The sequence below is a fragment of the Citrus clementina genome, unplaced genomic scaffold, assembly GCF_000493195.1.
Source record: "Citrus clementina cultivar Clemenules unplaced genomic scaffold, Citrus_clementina_v1.0 scaffold_1, whole genome shotgun sequence".
In the NCBI taxonomy this organism is placed as follows: Eukaryota; Viridiplantae; Streptophyta; class Magnoliopsida; order Sapindales; family Rutaceae; genus Citrus; species Citrus x clementina.
The window spans coordinates 23,933,547-23,940,586 of record NW_006263303.1 but is presented as its reverse complement, the minus strand read 5'-3'; the positions used below and the strand labels follow the sequence as shown (position 1 = coordinate 23,940,586).

Sequence of the window (7,040 nt, the reverse complement as noted above, 5' to 3'; positions counted from 1 at the left end):
ACCGGGTGACTTCAATAAAAAAAAAAGAAAAAAAGAAAAAAAAGGAGAAAATAGCAACTGAATAATCACTAAATGTCAGCCACCAACTTATGCAGAGTTTATCAACTAATAGCTACTCCTGTCTTGGTCTTATTTGAGCATTTCCTCATATTACATATTGCAGAATATATACTGCAGACAATCAAAGGCTGCAGCATATATCATTTTCCTACTAGTTATAATTTACACACAGACTAAACACAATCCAAATCCCAACAGAGTTCATAAGTTCACAACTTAATTTGATTTATTTTATCAGAACTGACTCCATATAATCTCCTCATGTAACTGGAAGTGCAACTTTTAATTACCGTGGTTTTGAATTCTCAAGAAATCAAAAAATGATTTTCCACGTAGCTCTTGAAAAAAATCTTTTAAAGTGATCTACCACACTTATCCTCTTAAATAATGTTGGTGTCTCTCGAGTAATAAGACTTGGTGCTGGACCCAATTCTCCATCTAATTTTGCACCATAAAATGTAGCAAAAGATAATTTTTTCTTCATTGAGTTCACAGTTGCACGATGTTCCATACTACGGTAAATTCCATTGGTAAAAACCTACAAGATCATGAAGTAAATGAAAAAAAAATGAGTTAGAAAGTGTAAAAAGAGGAGAAAAATAGATTGATGAAACTAGATAACTATATATTCTATGCTAACAACATAGCTTGTATTGCAAGCGACATGTCACTAATAATTTCTTGTTATGAATTTGGTGTTAGTTAACTATATTTTTTTTAATCATTAATACGATAGTCCTACTCTACTTATCAATAAATTACACGTCATATGTCACATTACCAGACATACAAACTCTGTAAAGATGTACGTTGCTTATCAGTGGTTATAGGCTATAGCAAATGATAAGTGTTACCTCTAAAATGTCTCCAATGTTGACTATAAAGGCATCTGGAAGGGGTCTAACAGCAACCAATTTTCCATCTTTCTTTATTTGGAGACCATCCATCTGATTGATTGGGAGGAGGATGGTAAGTGCGGAGGCATCACAATGGGAATTAATGCCGATAACTTGCTCTGGTTGCGGACAAGGAGGATAATAATTCATCCTTAATTATTGTACCCCGTTTCCAAACAACTCTTTCATATCATTAGGATCCATTCTTAGAGCTTTAGCCATTTGATCAAGGATTTTCAGGGCAAGATTTTTCAGTTCTGATAAGTAAACTTCCAAGTCATCTCTGCATGCAAAAAACAATATATATTCCAGTAATTATTATTGGATGGAATATACTATATGACAAAAATCTTCGCTTTGATTTGCCTTCGGATCTTAAACGAACAAAAAAACATAGAACCTGAATGGAAGAGGCAACTTGGGCAACAAGTGGAGTTTCCTCAGATAAGTTGGGAGAGTGAACAAAGTAAAGCCGTATCCCCAATCAAGCTTCTGCTCTTCAGACGCAATAAAGAGCTGCCCAAATCCCTCAATATCTCCTGGTTGTTGCCAAAACTTCCTTTTCTCATCAATTGGCAGATCAAAGAAGTCTAGAGTCTCTGCTTTCACTTTCTCCACCAATGAACATCTCACTCCATGATTTATCAACTGCATATATGCAAATAAAATCAAGATGTTCTTTCCGTAAATGGTTCATGTAGGAAATTTAAAGTTGAGGGAAAACTACTAAAGAAACTGATAATCAAAACGCTAACAAAAACAACGATATACTAGTGTCGGTTTACTGCGTTTCCCATCAAGTGAGTAAATCGACACCAACTTACCTTCTTTCAGTCAACATTTTGACCAATTCTATTGTCTGAATATCGCTGCTCAATTATTATGTACCTGAAAGAAACCCCAGTCTTTGCATGCACGGTCAAGCTTCTCAAGCTCTGAGTCATCCCCAGAGACCAGCTTGTGCATGTCGATGACTGGAAGTTGTTCTGCTGAAGATTCGTCGTTGCGAATCAAGGGATGGTCTATCTCAGGGCGGACATAACGTGGAGGAACAGTGGTCAGTGGCTAATTATTTGCGAGCTCCAGAATCGAAGGCTCCACGAGAGAACTCGCAATAACTGTTGCTTTTGCCTCCATATTATATAGGTTTAGATTATCTGATTTCTAGCTATTACCTTTTTGTTTTTCCTCCTCTCGCCTGCAGACTCATCTGGTTTGTGTTTTAACAAGAAACTCTTAAATAAATACTACTCTGGATGAACTATACTCTAGTTGGGTGTAATAAAATATTAATTTTATTATAAAATTTGAGAGAATCCTGACAACTGTCCATACTTTGGGTATTAGAATTTTTATAATCTGTGCAAATAATTAAAGTGCTGATTTATTTATTTTGCGCACTTATTTAATAAATTTTAAAAATTAATATTCACTCTTGTATATTCTTTTAAATACTAAAAAACCTCTCTATTTATATCTTACCATCATTTATCCAATTTTATTTTTGTATTAAGAAAAAAAACTTCATTCTATATAACTATATTGTATATAATATAATATAATTGATAACTGATTAAATTTTACTAGAGAGTTGCAGACTAGTTAGAGTCCAATTTGTATTTCTAATTGGCATTTTCAAGCACCAACAATATGCAGCTGGTTTTTTCATTTTTTTTCGAATTTACATTTTTATTTTTTTAAAATTAAGTAACATTATTTTTTAATGTTACTTATTTTTTCTGCATAAACAATTTTTTATTTTCAATTTCTGTAGCTGGTAACTTGTGGGTACTTATTAAACCTTTAATATTTTCTTTTACAATTGATGATTTAGATTTGTTATTCAAGAAAGTTATCGGGTTTAAATAAGATTATTGAATTTGAGTGTGTGTTAAATGGTGTCAAATATTCCTTTGATTATGACTTGTGTAGCTGCTAATCATGAAAGATTTTACAATAAAATAGTATTCTTATCCATGTAGTCTCTCACATTGTGTGGTTAAATTTTAAATAATCTCACTGAATTGCCATTTTGAAACGTAAAACCAGGCTGACCACACAAATTTATGTACACGTTTTTTTTTTCCAAATACTGTTTCGTTGTAAAATGGTAAATTAGATATAGATAGACACATAGACAACAATGACAAAATGGACCACTGTAGCTATGAAGTTCTCGTCCCCAAACTAGAAGTTATGAAATTATTGGGATATTTTTTTGTTGATCGGTCCGTGTCATTGGTAGAAATTACGAAATTTAGAGGGGACCATGACTTTTTAAAATGCATCATTAATTTAAATTTATTTTTGTTTCATCTTGACTAAGGGCTCATTTACGATTACTATTGAGACTCTAAAGTAATTTTAAAAGGTTAAAATCTAAAGTATTTAGTAATTTTTTTAAAATCAATCTTGATAAAACTGTTAGCCTAAAGGACTATACATAATGTAATTTTGATGATAACAAACATGTGTCTTAAGTGATTTAATAAATATTGTATTTCACATTTTCACTAGTTTTTTAAGGATAATATTTATGTAAGTAAATCAAGTGAAATCAAGTTGAAGACACTCAACGGACAACGGCGAAATCAAGAATAAAGTTTAGAGCTCAACGGATAAATTATTGCGATAAATTTTTGTTAAGCCGATATGATTTAATTGATGCATGATTTAGCATTTGAGAAACTCAAGAGATTAATTTAAATAATTACTTTTCATAAACTAAAAGGTTTTATTTTTATAAGATAGAGTATTTTGTGGATTTGAGTAATTTTGACTTAAATGAAAAGTTTTACAATCTTTGAATTTAATAAGTATTATTTTGAATTCCGGTGTTGGACCTTTTTGCAAATATTTGAAATGTTTTGGGTCATACTATAATTTATAAAAGTTTGAGGATCCGAATGTAATCCAAACATTTGAAATCCAAAATTGGATAGAGAGTGAGCGGCTAACCGCCTGAGGAGGCTAGTGGCTTGCAGCCCGAGGAAAATCTCATATTTTCAAATTTTAGACTAAAGTGAAAGGTTTTGAGAACTTTAAAATGGGTAATATACTAAATTTTAAAAAGGACTTCTTTAAAAAATACTATTATACTTGGGGCCGTATCATAATTTCAAAAAGTCTTGGGAATGATAATTATTATTTAGAAATTCTGAAATTAGACATGTTTGCAAAGTTTAATGACATTGTGGGCCATAGTGTAGTTACAAAAAGTTTTGGGCAAAAATCTAATTTTGTTAACAGTATTACTGTAGCAAAATTCAAATTTAACGGTAACATCATTGTTCTGGGTGGCTAGCTGGATAAATCAAGCGGCTAACCGCTTGATTGTGAGAATTTACTTATGACGGCTAGTTTTTGGGCTTTACCTATAAAAAATCAACTCCAAATTCATTTTAGAGGCTCTAGCAAGCACAAACAAGTTTAAACAACATACTTTGAGCTTTCAATTTGTAAATCATCGTAGATTAAATCTTTATTGTGCTATTATTTGCATATCCACTCTAAAAGAGAGTTATTTGTTGTAATAATTATTTTCTCATCAAATTTGTGAGAGTATAAGTGTGAGAAACACTTGAGTGAAGAGACTGTGAGGTAATTTCTTAGTTGTAAAGGTTTATTGACACCTTGAAAGTCAATTGTAAAGAACTTGAAGCCTTAGGAGGCTTGGATAGTGAAATTCTCGAGTTTGGCTTGCGTGGAGGCGTGGACGTAGGCGGGGATTGCCGAACCACGTAAAAATTATTGTATTTGCTCTCTCTTCCCTTACTCTTTTATTATTGTGCATTATTCAACTTATTATTATTTATTTGATTAAGACGATAGATTAAATTATTGTGCGAATTGTTTAGCATAATTTTTAAAATCTCAATTCACCCCCCTCTTGGGTTGCATAACTTGCATTTCAAAAATTTGATTTTAAAAATTAATTTTATACTTAATACAATTTTATATATATCTTTACATATTTTACATAAAACCAAAATTATCTTTAATTGCTTAACAAATAAAATCAGAAAATTTAAGTTCATTATTATTTTGATTTATTTTTTTCTTCACGTATCTTCACTCCAATTCTTTTCCTATTTATTTTCAATTCCATCAATAATTCTCAATAAATAAATGTTCGTTCAATCCTTATATTTTAAATTAAGTGTCTATTTAGTCTCTATATTTTTTAAAAACACCTCAAGATATTTTTACTATTAAATATGTGACATTTTGCCCATATTTTTCCTTGCCATTATAGTAATAATACCCATGCTACAATCTTGAGAGCATTAATTAATTTATCCATAAAAAAAGTTAATTAACAAATTAACCAATAATTATCAAGAAACCCCACTCTCTGCATTCAAGATCAAACTTCTCAAGCTCTGAATCATATCCAAAGAGCAATTTCTGCTGGTCGATGACCGGAAGTTGTTCTGTTGAAGAATTGTCGTCGTTGCAAATCATTACACCTTTTACATCACGGCGAACATATCGTGGTGGAACTTTAGTCATCATTGGCTTCACTGCCTGCTCCTTAATCGAAGGCTCCGCGGGAGAACTTGCTATCGTTGTTGCTTTTGCTGCCATCGTTTTTGACTAATTACCCTTCTTTCTTCTCCAAACTCTTGTGATTAAACAAGACTACACAGAGTTCTCAATTATTCAAGTAGAGTCATTTGAAAAATATTGCTTTAAATAGTAAAGAAGATATTTTATACATTAATTGATCAAATAGATAACTAAATACCTACGACTTGGTAAAGGCACCAACTCCTTGACGGAAGTGAAGTAGTGGTATTCGCGGATTAAATTTTATGGATTGGATTAGATTTATAATTTTATGGATTATAAATTGTTAATCTAATTTAATCCACAGATTGATAAAATTCAAATAAAATCCAATCTATATGTCAGTAAATCGGATGCAAATTTAACCTAATTCATATCCAATTCACCATTTTATGGGTTAGTTTGTAGGTTAAGAATTTTTAATTCTGTCAAATTTAAAATTGAATAAGATTTAAATAAATTAATTATTTAAATAAAGCCAGAATAATACGTTCAAAGTTTTAAATATATCGCAACAAAAAGAAAAAAATCTCATTTGTTTAGATTAATACATAAAAATTAACTAAAATTATGAAAACTAACTGTTTAGGAAGTTATATTTGCTTATTTAATTATTTTTTATTTTATATTATCATGGATAATACATAATATGCTATTGATGTAACTACATTTTAAACTTATTTTGTTATTAGTAAGTAGTAATGCCACATTTACAAGTTTAATTTTTTAATTAAATAATTTTTATTTTATTTTTTTGCGAATTCGTAGATTTTTACGAATTTATAGAAGTAAACATATATACATCCATTGACTGTGAATTTTTGAATTATTAATTCAATCCAATCCATCAATCCATAAATCAGATTGGATTTTGAACACCCCTAAAGTGAAGAAGAGTTTATTAATTTATTATTTTTTTCGGATGGATTTTAATTCTGATTTGGGGTGGGTTCGATTCGGTTTTCCAAACTGAGCCGAACCAAAATTTATGTTAATTAGATTTAATTTCGGTTTTATGAATAAATAAAATAATTCTAAACATTAAAATCATGCACACATGACACATCCACCATCTCTCTCTATCATACTAATTACTAGCCGACACACACACACACCCCCTCACCATCTGTCTCACTCTCGCCAATACACACATTCCATCCACCACTGTCCCTTATCAGCCAGCCTGTCGCCGTCATCGTCGCCATCGCGCTTGTGTCAGCCTGTCGTCGTCGGCGCAGCCAGCCTGTCTTAGTCCATCCGGTCTTGCTCGTGTCGTCGGTAGCCCGCTGTCGCGTCGCTGGAGTTGTGTAACTTGTGTTTAATTTTTTATTTATTCGTTGATTTTGTGTAACTTGCGTCGCTGGAGACTGGAGTTGTGTAACTTGTGTTTAAAACGCTTAAGCATTTTTCAAATTTGGACGTCTGACCGCACTGCGTGAGCAAAATTATTCAGCATAAAGGATATATACATTAACCAACAAAGTGTTGGCTCCACTGGCAATGGAGTCCCCTTAA

General features: G+C 31.5%; 1 pseudogene; it reads right to left on the bottom strand.

Annotated features, from left to right (window-relative positions):
- Positions 1 to 321: 321 nt before the first annotated feature.
- Positions 322 to 2,152, bottom strand: LOC18054378 (annotated as a pseudogene).
- Positions 2,153 to 7,040: the final 4,888 nt, after the last annotated feature.